Source organism: Callorhinus ursinus, unplaced genomic scaffold (assembly GCF_003265705.2).
Source record: "Callorhinus ursinus isolate GAN/ISIS: 27379988/994484 unplaced genomic scaffold, GSC_fseal_2.0 scaffold6, whole genome shotgun sequence".
In the NCBI taxonomy this organism is placed as follows: Eukaryota; Metazoa; Chordata; class Mammalia; order Carnivora; family Otariidae; genus Callorhinus; species Callorhinus ursinus.
In genome coordinates this window covers 67,815,987-67,828,601 of record NW_027397068.1, presented here as the reverse complement: position 1 = coordinate 67,828,601, position 12,615 = coordinate 67,815,987, and the positions used below count along the sequence as shown (strand labels likewise).

Sequence of the window (12,615 nt, the reverse complement as noted above, 5' to 3'; positions counted from 1 at the left end):
TCATGTTACTATTTCATGACAAATTGTACTCATTTCAGGATTTACATGGACAGGACTTTATCTGGAAACTTTGTGTTATTAAGATTTCTACGAAAAAAGGGCATCAGCTTTAAGACCTGCTGGGGGTGTAAATTGATTCAGTCCACAGAACGTATTTTCCTTTCTCCTTTACTGTGTTCTCCTCTGCCCTTCTTTATCGGGTGGGTTGGTTTTGGACTCACTAACCTGCACTGTGTTGCCGACTGTTGGCTCTTGCGCCTTGGCATGCTAAGTGATGGCATTAAAGAGGGGTGATCAGACAACACTTGAAAAGAAGGTTGCCTAACTTATCTTTAATCAGCAGTACACTTCTGTGGTCTGCCTCACAGGCTAGTTTTCTGTTGGGAAGAGCTGAAAATAAAGTCATTGTTAGAAGCCTTGCTGATCTTTTCCTGGCTGGAAACATTTTTAGGACAACGATATTGTTGAACAGTGAATGAATAGAGACTTTTCATATAGTAATTCTTTTTACTAACACCCGGTAGCCAATTGCTGATCTCAGGAGAGCTGGAGTTTCTTTTGGGGTCTAGTGAAGATCAGCAATGGGTGTCCTTTAATCAATTAAGGGGAAATTACTTAGGGATTGCCCATAAGCAAGAATTTTTTTTTTCCCCTGTGACACCATTCTTCTAAAATGGCTTGTGGATGCCCATCATTCAAGCAGCAGAGCTTTAGAGCATGTAACTTCATAAATGTAATGTAAGTGCTGGGTATAGTTTGTAGGTAAGATTTTTAGTAGACAAATTTACATTCATTGGCAATTAATAAGAAATTTATGTTATCCACGTGCCCCAAGGCACCTGTCCTATAAAGGTTTGCTAAGACTGGACCCAGATCCAACTCCAGTGCTCTGGAATAAGCATTCTCCTTCCCATCCTCACGCTTCTCTCCCTACAACTCCTCCCCAGTCCCCTGTTCTCAAGCTTATTGCTTTGGTTTCACCCCATGCAAAACGTGGTACAACATCTTTCATTGAGTTCCATAAAAATATATTTTTTCGAGGCTTTGGTGAGCTTTAACAACTTTATTGAAGATTTGGGAGGGTTGCAGGAAAGAATCACCTTGCAGGGTATGCAATATCCCACTATGTCCCTTCTCTCTTTTCATCTCCCCTTCTGGATGCAGTCATCATCTCTTGTCTAAGGTGAAATAGTTTTACCCAATTTAAGGCAACGTGGGACTGGGGTCTCACTTTCTATCCTCAGGAATTGTTCCTAAATGAACACAGCTTTTTTCTTAAGAGGAGTTAAGGTCAATATAAACTTCTTCCTCTTGTTGCGTATTATTTTAGGCTCTTGCTTTTGGGTAGTTGTGGCAAGTGATAATCTGCATCTTTTATAAAATGAGAGGACTTATTGATACACCTTTTAACACTCTCTGGGAATTTCCAGAGGCTGTTGCAAGGATTGGGTATTGATGGGGCATGGCACGTTGTGGGAAGTAACAAACTCAGATATAAGTATGGCATTAATTTTCTCAAACAAATTATTCAACAAATATGTTCTGAGTGCTGTCAGTCTTCATAGAATTTAAAGGAAGCCCCCTCTGAATCACACATAGTTACAGATTTGGCTGATGTGCCCTTATTGGCTCATTTGGCTAAAACTTCTCTTATAGCAGCCACTTAGAGGACAGTTACCTATTTTGGGTGTTAGGAATCAACTGCTTCCATAGGGAGCAGAAGTGTCAGCTGAGACAAGATTCGAAAGAGGAAAAGGAGAGAGCATGAGACACACTTAAGCATCCAGTCCTCACTTGGCCTTCATTCAGATCTATAAAGCAGTATTCGGGTAGCAAATCACGTATTTAAATAGAGTTAGATTAGCAACATTGAAGGGAGAATGAGTTTACTGTTATCTGGCCTTGGAATTACCCTAATAAACTAGTGGTATCTAACAGAAGAACATTCCAACTCCTCAGTCTATGACTGTGTTATAGAGGAGTTCTCTCTCGTTACGCACACACATACACACACCCCCACAGGAGTGGGTGTACATGCATACCCTGACATCTTAATTATATGTTTGTTATGGGGGGAAAAAAAGGCTACTCAATGAACACTTAATTAGCAGTCATATTCCTGGTATCCATGTGGATGTCAACTGTGAAATAAGAGCCAAACACATATCCTCAAGCTAAGAACATTTATTTACTTTCTGCCACCCAAGAAATTCAGATTCAACAAAGTAGCTCCCAAGGCACCTACGCCTAATGAGCAAACTTATTATTCTCCCTTCCCTAGTCCTTATTTTTTCTTCCATGGCCTGATGCTGGGAGGTAATGGAGCCAATAGCCACCCAGCAAGAACTACCACTTATTGAATGCCTACTATTATGCTAAGGGATATTCTAGGTGCCTTTCACACATGCTCTTTCTTCTCAGAAACACCCTCCGAGGTAGTAATTGTCACCACGTTTTGAAAGTTGGGAAGGCTGAGACTCAGGGACATTGTGTGCGTAGCCCTAGGTGACACAAGTAGTAAAGCGGGTAAAACAGATCACCTTAAGCCCCTTTGACTCCGCAGCCAGGCTTGTTGCCGTATGCCAGCCTGACCCCATGCAGACACCGGGATAAATGACTGTTTCCAGTAGGGTTCTGAGGGAACAGCTCTGGAGATGGAAGCTAGGGCAATTCTTACATGAAAGTAGGACAATCTCATGGGATCCCTTTGCTTGTCTCTATTGCTCTCTGACACTACCTGAGGAGAGGTATCACCCTCACCATTCTGGGCACCTCTCTGTTGTACGGCTACCCAGTGATGGAGGCATGGTGTACCTTCTTCTTCCTTCATGACACTTTATGCTTCAGACAGTCTTACCCGGATTTCCTTGAGAAAGGTCAAGTCCAGACACTCAGCTGCCATTTTCACACCCCATATTATGTGCTTAGACTGTGTTACAACACACAACAGTGCATGCCAGGTCTTACAAAACCATATTCAAGTTTTATGCCCATAAAAATCCAGGCTGTTCACAATCCTGCATTTGTAATACGCACAATTGTTTTCCCTTTCTCCTTGGATGAAGTATAAATTTCTTTCCTCGCTTGTGAGAGTCTCCTGACCTGTATCTCTCTGATTTTGCTCCCCTCCCCTTCGCCACTCAACCTTCAACCACAGAATTTTTTTTTAAATTCCTTGTTAGCATCACATATACTGGCACTCTCTTTAGGCCTTTTTGCACATGCTGTTGGTCAGCTCAGAAAATTGTTTGTCTCCATGCCCCAAAGTCTTTCTCCCACATAATCCCATTGACCTCCTCAGACGTCAAATTTTAGCTTAAGTAGCTTTTCTTCTACATGGTCTTACTTTATCCTCTGACCTAATTCAGAGCGCCTCTGCCTGTTCCCATAGGCAGCTTATACTTTTCTCAGTTTTATACTCCTCTTTCTCTTTTGCACATGTTTGTTAGGCTTTCTGTTTTCCATAACTGATAATCTCTGTAGGCTAGGACCACAAGTATATCATTAGTGCACTGTCTGACACTTACTAGGCACTCAATTAATATTTGTTGATTTCATAAACTATATATAAGGTTTAGGAGTCATCAGCATTTACATCACCCCTGGGAATTTTGAGAAATGGGTTGGTTAAAGACTGCTTTTGATGGAAAGTAATTTTCCAGTGAAGAGATTTCCACTTGTATTCTTATAAATAGATACAAGCAAAGTGCAATTTGAGATTTGCTAGAAGGGCTCCATGGTCCTAAGTAAGTCCCGCACATTTGCTCCCATTTGGTGACATTTTAGTAGGGGCTATTTTTCTTAAAGATTATTTCTAACCATGTCCCCTGGCTGTAAACAAGGGTCTGTTGATCAAGATCACCATACTGGGGCCGGAAATGTAGAAAGGGAGCTGGCAGGTTTCCCAGGGACATCCCCTGCACTCTAGCACTTCACCTGGATTTCAGGCACAGCTGGAGAAGTTTGGGACCAACTTCTCTCTGGTGAAGGAGGAGCAAAGTTCTGAGTGACTGTTTTCCTTCAGGCGTGCCACTATAAATTAGTGACAAGATAAATCCTTGAGATGTTGTTACTTAGTTATTAAAACTATCTTACATTTTTAAGGTTTTAGATTTTCCCTGTTTTGCTATAACTTACTTTTCTTTTATAAGAATTCTTAATTAAAATCTTGCTTCATCCCCTGGGAAATATATTTTGGATTTTATTTATACCCCAGATTATAAAGTAAATGTGTATTATATAACCCATTTAAAATTAGTGAAGTTCTGAAATGTTTCTGTTCAGAGAGCATTTACTCATCCTCAGCGGTGTATTTTCTTACTTTATCCAGTAGCGTGTGTGGACTATTAAAATACATCAAGGGGATGTATACATTATGCTGGTATACAACTTGGGAGGCATTGCCTAAACAATTTAGGCTTTAATTAAGAAAGCACAGTTTAATATTAGTTACAGAGAATCGATTTAAAATTTTTTCTTTTTTTTGAAGATTTTATTTATTTATTTGATAGAGACACAGCGAGAGAGGGAACACAGCAGCGGGAGTGGGAGAGGGAGAAGCAGATTTCCCGTGGAACAGGGAGCCCAGCGCAATGCGGGGCTTGATCCCAGGACCCTGGGATCATGACCTGAGCCAAAGGCAGGTGCTTACTGACTGAGCCACCCAGGCTCCCTAAAAAATTTTCTTTTTAAGTGAACCCAACATGAAAAGTTGATCATCCATCCACCTACTCATCCACCTATCCACCCACCTACTTTTCATTCTACCAGTATTATTGAGATCTTAAAAATAATTTGGACTAACAGTTGTAGATGCTATTATAGGAATAAAAAATAAGAGACTACATTTCTTTTCTCTGTTAAGAGCTTCTAGACTGGTAGAGGAGAAAGAGCTGTGTAAATGACATAATCAAAGAAATATTGGTGAAAAAAGTGGCCCTGAGATTGAGCAGTACAGATGAATTCTGTAAATTCTAGGGTAAGGGGAAATAGTTTGGGCCAAATGTGAGGGAATTCTGCCACAGTGATTTCTTTTTTTAATCTCTGGAAGTTTTTCAACTCTCTCTCTTTTTTCCTATCTAAAAGGTATGTTTTTCCTTTTTTTTTTTTTTAAAGAAAAAAAATCATTTTCCAAATCTGCATGATTTCCTTGGTCAAAGATTTCCTTTCCGAGGTAAACACAGTTTTCACCAATCAGAAAACATTATTTCTATGCATTGCAGTGAATATAGAAAATTTTCAGGGAGAAGGTTCTCTTAAGACCTGCCTTGGGAAGACAGATTCCCTCCCCTGCCCCAGGGAAGTTGGGTGGGAGGTTGGGCATTCCAATTAGGGGACTATGTGAACAAAGGAATGAAAATATAAATGAGCTGTGCCAACCCACTGTGTTGGGCATTATATTGAATTCCCATAACCTAGCAAGAGAGATCTTATTATTCCCATTTTTCAAGGGAGTTTACTGAAGCTTAGGGAATTGAAGTAACTTGCTCGAAGTCAAGTAAAGAGTAAATGGCAGAGCTGGGATTAAAAAACAAGATCTGCCAATACCAAGGCCAGGCTCTTTTTCCCTGGGCTGCTTGGTGTCCCCACTGAGAGGTGAGCCAGGGCCAGTACATGGGGGCATCAAATGCACTGTGCAGGAATGCGGATTTGGTCCAGTAGGTAGTGGGGAGCCACTGTAGGTTCTTGAGTCTGAAAATGATCTAATGAAATTAGCGAGTGAAAATATTAACCTAGCAGTGATAAGTGGGATGTATGGAGAATAAAGGAGCTTCCAGAAAGTCAGTTAGTAGATATGACAAAATGCAGGCACTGAGACAGGAACTCCTGGCCTGTAGTAGACACAGTAAAAATGTGGGACACGTTTACCAGTAAGAAATGGCAAAGTCTGTCGAGTGCTTGGGTATAAGACACAAAACATTTGAGGCTAAAATAAGAATGATTCCAAGTTTTGGAGCCTGGGAGATTGAGAAAATAATATGAAAACCGAGGGAGGAAGAATATGGTTAAAAATGTGAATTTCCTTTAGACTCATTGTCTTCTACTGTTTTGGTCTTTTACTGTTTCTTTTAGTTTTGTACATTCTATCTTTGTATAAAATTACTAGAAACCTGCATTGTTTCCTAGTTAAGTAACTGTTCACTGATTTCATTTGTTCCATTGCATCAACAATTCAAGGGAGGCTCGGGGCCCCTGGGCCTCGCGTAGAAAAGGTGAATCGACCAACTCTTTATTTCATTTGAATTGATGAGGTTTGAGGTTAATATCTGGTTTAATACATATTATGCAGACTTTTCCATTTTTGAGAATCCAGTCTGCCTGCCCAGCTGTGACCTGTTTCCTCCCTCACTGTCTGAGTTCAAGCAATTGGGTCTATATCATGTTTTGGTCTTTAGCTGCATTTGCGTTTCATGTGAATTTCAGAGGAAGGGATTTTTTTTCTTGGAATCAGTTTTATGAGAATCTCTACAGCAACAATCTAATCGGTTTTTAGATTAGGCAAAATTTACTTTTGCAGAAAATGATACTTGAAAGCCAGAATTTCTCTTTTTGTGAGACAACTCCTCTGAAAGTTTCAGTGAATATAAAGTGTCTTTTTTTTCAGATGAGAAAAATAAAGAATGAGTTCATTTTTCCTTGGAAAAAGACACTTAAGTCTTCTGCACCTTTCATTAGCAATCACCTATTAGCATAGATTTTGGAAAAATGTCTGCATGGGTTTACCATAGATTGGAAAAAATTTCTGAGGAATTTATGAATACTTCAATCAGAGCTTATATTCTTTTTTTCTTCTTTTACCCACTACAGTGTAAACAGCTGAGGGTATATTCTTTACATGTCTGGTTTAAACTGTGTCACTATAGCCTAGAACTAGTAGGTACAGAGTGGGCACCAGTATTTTTTGAATGAATTACTTATTATATTGCTTAATTATCAATTGGTTATATAAATCAATTAATCAAAGCATTCTTGAACACCTTATGGGTTCCCAGAATTATACCAAAATGAGATGCTTTATTAATAATGTGCCTCTAGGGATGCCTGGGTGGCTCAGTCGGTTAAGCAGCTGCCTTCAGCCCAGGTCATGATCCCAGGATCCTGGGATCGAGTCCCACATCGGACTCCTTGCTCAGCAGGGAGCCTGCTTCTCCCTCTCTCTCCCTCTGCTTGTGCTCTCTCTGTCAAATAAATAAAATCTTAAAAAAAAATGGGCCTTTAATTTATTTGAACTTCATTTATTGTGTTAATCAACAACCAACTTCTGAGTGTATCCTGAACAAAATTCCAATATTTAAAAATGTTTCTTCAGAAGAAGGCAATTCAGACTAATTGTGTAAAATTGATGAACTGTCGTTCCTAGAGTTTGTACTGGAAAGGGGAAATTGGAAGGTGTAATACTGCCAGTCTACACAGGGCAAAATAGGATGTTTTAGCAGCTATAAGTGAGCAGTTTACCTCAAGGTGACGACTCATGGGTGAAAAGGATTGTTTAGGTACCACTCGAAAATCTGAACGTTAGAATAATTTTGGACTTTTTGAATTCTGTTACTTCCCTTGTTAAAATTTCAGGTATGTGCGAAAAATCTTTAAAGGGGACTTTGGTTTAATTTGTGTATTGTCTCTGATGCTATCTGTCACTGTGTCCTAAGATTTATTTTCCTTGGTAGGTCCCAGAATGGATTTCTAGAATAATGGTCTCCCACTAAAGCTTTATGATCAGCTCAGTCGCTACTTGGGGCAGGCTGTTTTTAATAACTTCTTGTTGCTCAATTCATATGATGTGGGAACAATGGCTTGTGTTGCCAATATGATTCTCCTTTAAAATCTTTCCAAACTTTACATAATCAATTGTGAAACACCAAGACTATGAAATCCTTTGTTTCTTTTGTCTTGTTCTCAGGAGGCAGTGATATGCTTGGGCACTGCTGATTCGGAAGAGGATACCAGAGTTAATGATGTAGGTCAGGTTGTAGGAGAGGACCACCCTTTTAGCTCACAGCACTGACTGATACGCCCATGCGGGGGATGCGGCACTGTCCGTCCTCACGTGTTTTTGCGGGTGGTGTCTCCACGACTTCTGTTTTACTTTATCTGTTTTTGGTACAGTCCATCTTCTTGCCTACTGGAAATTTAAATTAATTTTGAAAATGCTTAAAAATTTTATAAAATAATATGTGTTCATTTAGAAAAATTAGAAAATAAGATTAAGCAAAATAAGAAAAAGAAGACAGCTAAGGAGGCAAACAGAAAGAAATGAATGAAGACCATTTACTTATTTATTTATTTATTTTAATTTATTCTTTTTAAAATATTTTATTTATGTATTTGACAGAGAGAGACACAACGAGAGAGGGAACACAAGCGGGGGGAGTGGGAGAGGGGGAAGCAGGCTTCCCGCGGAGCAGGGAGCCTGATGCGGGGCTCGATCCCAGGACCCTGGGGTCATGACCTGAGCCGAAGGCAGACGCTTAATGACTGAGCCACCCAGGAGCCCAGATCATTTATTTACTTAAAGGAATCACAATCTTACCACCTTGAGGTGATCACTGTAAGCATTCTGGTGTATATGTTTCCAATTTTTTTCTATGTTTTCCCAAAATAAAATGATACTATGTGTAATATTATAACGTGATTTTCTCCCTAAGCAATATATTATCAGTATATTTTCATGTCAACACATATACATCCACATCATTTCTAGTAGCTGTAATACATATAGTTATAACAGTTTGTTTATCAATCCGTGGAATTTAAAATCAGAAATGCCTTTTATTCTAAAACTTCTTAAAATAACCAACAAGTGATAGAATACATAAGCACACATATACTAACTTAAAAATAAAGGGATACATATTTTTAACTTATATGTATAAATATATGTATGTTTATATAGTCATTAGTATGTGTATAAATAATAATATCTATAAATATATTGATATGTGTGTATACATACATGTATGTATGTGTCTGTGTATATAACTTTTTTTTTTCTGTGTATATAACTTATAAATTCTTTAAAGCAAGCAGCAGGAAAGTGGATTTCACCAGCATGGTATGAGGGAGAAACATCATCTGGATTTTAGTCTTGCAGTTTCTTACAAAGTGGGGTACCCTGAGGTCAGTGATGTAACTCTCTATGGATCCATTTTCTTACAAGTACACTTAGAACAAGAACGATCTTTACGTAATTCAGAGCAACTTTGAGAAGATCAAATGCACTTGAAAACAAAATTTAAAAAAATCAAAGGAATACACAAAGAAAGACAATTTTATATACGCTTAGGTGAAATGTGCTTGCATGATACTGTGATTTGGGGTTGTAAAAGAATTGGGCTAAGGGTTTTTAGACACTGGAAATGGTTTCTTTTGACAAGAATGGCCTATTCTGTGCTGGAGATTCTAAAAAATGCCCCTACTAACCCTGTGTAAAAGTTGATTTAAGCTATAAAACAGAGGGGTGAACTAGAAGGCCCTGGAGGAATCTTCAGCTCGGTAGTTCCTAACCAGGAGGAAGAATTCAGGTAATACATGATTGTGTGGTGAGGCTTGTGTGCACATTTCCCAAGCAATAGGATGACATGTGGCCCATGGGATGAGCTGAACTTTTGGTTACAGCTGAGGATTTTCCTAAGAAGTCATTATTTGCAGATTTATCATCCCTCTGGAGCAAGCTCTTTGAAGGGCCAAGGACCCAGCTGCTTCTACAGAAAAGCTCACTGATGAACTCATCAGTCATTGTGCTGCTGTGTTTGGCCCCCTTTAGAACGCGTTTTCAAGAACATTTCAAAAGGAAACTATGCAGTGGAAATTTAAAAAATTGAATATATATTTTAAAGATTTTATTTATTTATTTGAGAGAGAGAGTGCGCGCAGCAGCAGGGGGGAGGGGCAGAGGGAGAGGGAGAAGCAGACTCCCCGTCGAGCAGGGAGCCCGATGCGGGGCTCGATCCCAGGACCCCGGGATCATGACCTGAGCCACCCAGGCGCCCCGAAAACGTTGAATATTTTTTAAAGGAGTCAGAATTTAAGAGGACATGTTTGAGACAATGTCTTCAAAAAAGACACAAGGAAAATAACATGCTGTTGTTGAAGATGTCCCTGGCTGTGAAATCAGAGGACAGCGCCCCCCCGGACGCTGCAGCTAGTTAACACTTCGAGCAAACCACCTGCTCTCTCTGCAGCTTCTTCCTTTTCTGTTTCACAGATACGGGACTAGATGACTCTCATTTGTGAAAGAGATGGTGCTCGTTAACAACACGTTAACCAGGATTTTCATACTTTCAGTCTTTTGAAAATTATCGTGGTAAATGCATTTTCCTTTACTGACAAATAATGAGTTTTGCAGTAGTATCTTTAAAAAAATGTTTTAAATTTATTTATTTTTTTTTGTTTTTGAAGACTTGTAGTGAAATACACCTAACAGGAAATTTCCCATTAATCACTTTTGAGGATATAATTCAGTGACAAGAAGTATATTCACATTATTATACAACTGTCTCCAGAACGCTCTTCATTTTACAAAACTAAAACTCTGTACTCAGTAAAGAGTAACTCCCCTTCTCTCCTTTCCTCCATCTCTGACAACCACCATTCTACCTTCTCTGTGAATTTGACTACCCTAGTACCTTCTATGAGTGGAATCACACAGGGTTTGCCCTCCTGTGACTGGTTTGTTTCACTCAGCATAATGTCTGCAAGGTTCATGCATTTGTGGCATGGCTCAGATTTTCCTTTCTTTTTAAGGCTGGAATTCCGTTGTATGTGCATACCACGTTTTGTTTATCCATTCATGTCTGTTGATGGACACTTTGGGTTGAGTCCACCTTTCGGCTGTCATGGACATTAGTGTACAAATATCTCTTGGAAACCTTGCTTTCAATTTTTTTTTGTTGTTGTTATGTTCCCAGGAGTGGGATTGCTGGATCATATGATAGTGCCATTTTTAATTTTTTGAGGAACTGACGTACTGTTTGACATAGAGGCTGCACTGTTTCTACATACCCCTCCAATAGTGTACAAGGGTTCCCATTTCTCCACATCCTCAACAACAATTGTTATTTTCTGTTATTTAAATTTTTTAAATTTAATTTATTTTAAAAAGACTTATTTATTTATTTGAGAGAGAGCATGTGAGGGGGAAGGGCAAAGGGAGAAGGAGAGAATCTCAAGCAGACTCTGCACTAAGTGCAGAGTCTGATCTCACAATCCTGAGATTATGACCTGAACCGAAATCAAGAGTTGGATGCTTAACTGACTGAGTCATCCAGGTGCCCTCTGGTTTTTAAAAAATTTTTTTGATAGTAGCCATTCTAATGATGTTAAGTATTATCTCACTGTAGTTTTGACTTGCATTTCCCTAATGATTATTAATCTTGACCATGTTTTCATGTGCTTTTTGGCCATTTGTACTTCCTCTTTGGAGAAATACCTTTTCCCATTTTTGTCGGGGTTGAGTCATAGCTTAATGGCCCTTATGAAACTCATGAAAACAGTTTGAAAATATTTGAAAGTTCGTGAAGTATTGGAAGATTTAATATACATTCTATGAAGACAAGATTATGTATTATACTGACTGATTTTAAAAGAGCCAATCTTATTTTTTTTTATTTCTCCTAAATTTCTAATTTTGAAAGAGAATGCACCAGATTTTTAATTTTCCTGAATGGTATTCCTTTATTTACTCTTCCCTCACTCTTGCTCTAACCATGGATGGTAGATAACGTTTATTAGATAGCAGGATATGCAATTATTCTGTAATAGTGAGATTTCATCAAATTTTTTCATATTCATTTAAAAACTTTTCTTCCTATGTGGTGCTTTCTCTTCTTTCCTTCCTTCTTTCCTTCCTCCTTCCTTCCTTCCTTCCTTCCTCCCTTCCTCCCTTCCTCTCCCTTTCTTTCCTGCTGAAGACACCAATCCTATGTAGGTGAAAATTTTTTCTAGGGTTTTAAAGCTTCTGAAAGGTGAGAGAGGATGTGGACAGAGCCAGATCATGAAGGGCCTTGTGTGCTCAGGATTTTATATTACAGAGAACAGTAACACAAGACTCTTTTATATGGTGAGGTTTCCATCTTAATTGTTTTTAAAATGATATTTCAGAAGGCAATAACTGTTTTCATATGTCAGACTACCAGAAAGTTCACTACTAACTTAATTTCACTTAAAATGTCATTCCATAAAAAGAGAATGGAAGAATATAGTAAGAATGCTAACTAGGAGACCTGATTTACAAATCATAGAATAGGATGCCAGTCACTTCTTGTTCACCATTGAAATGTGACCTAATATGATAGTGAGGTAGTCATAGCCTTGGGTGGTACTTAGGAGGAAATAATGAAGAGGGATTATGATGCCAAGCAGATGGAACCATGAGTAGAAACATTTCTGCAAGAGAAATGGCATCCTGTTACAGATTTCCCAGAAGCAGACCCTGGGGTGAGGATTTGGGTACAAGTAGTGTATTTGGGAAGTGATACCAGAAATACTTGGAAAGGGAATAGGGAAGTGAGACAGGGTGGAAAGTTAGCTGGTAAAACTCTCCTTTGGGGGCAAATTAGGACTGGAGAACGGAAGCCCAGTTCTGCTGGGGAACTCTGAAAGCCTTTAGAAAACACG

The 12,615-nt window shown here is 39.0% G+C and overlaps 1 protein-coding gene across 8 annotated transcripts in view; it reads left to right on the top strand.

Moving 5' to 3' along the window:
* IPCEF1 (interaction protein for cytohesin exchange factors 1) overlaps positions 1-12,615 on the top strand; it is a 180,932-nt gene that overhangs the window by 107,755 nt on the left and 60,562 nt on the right. The gene's annotated exons all lie outside the window — the stretch shown is intronic.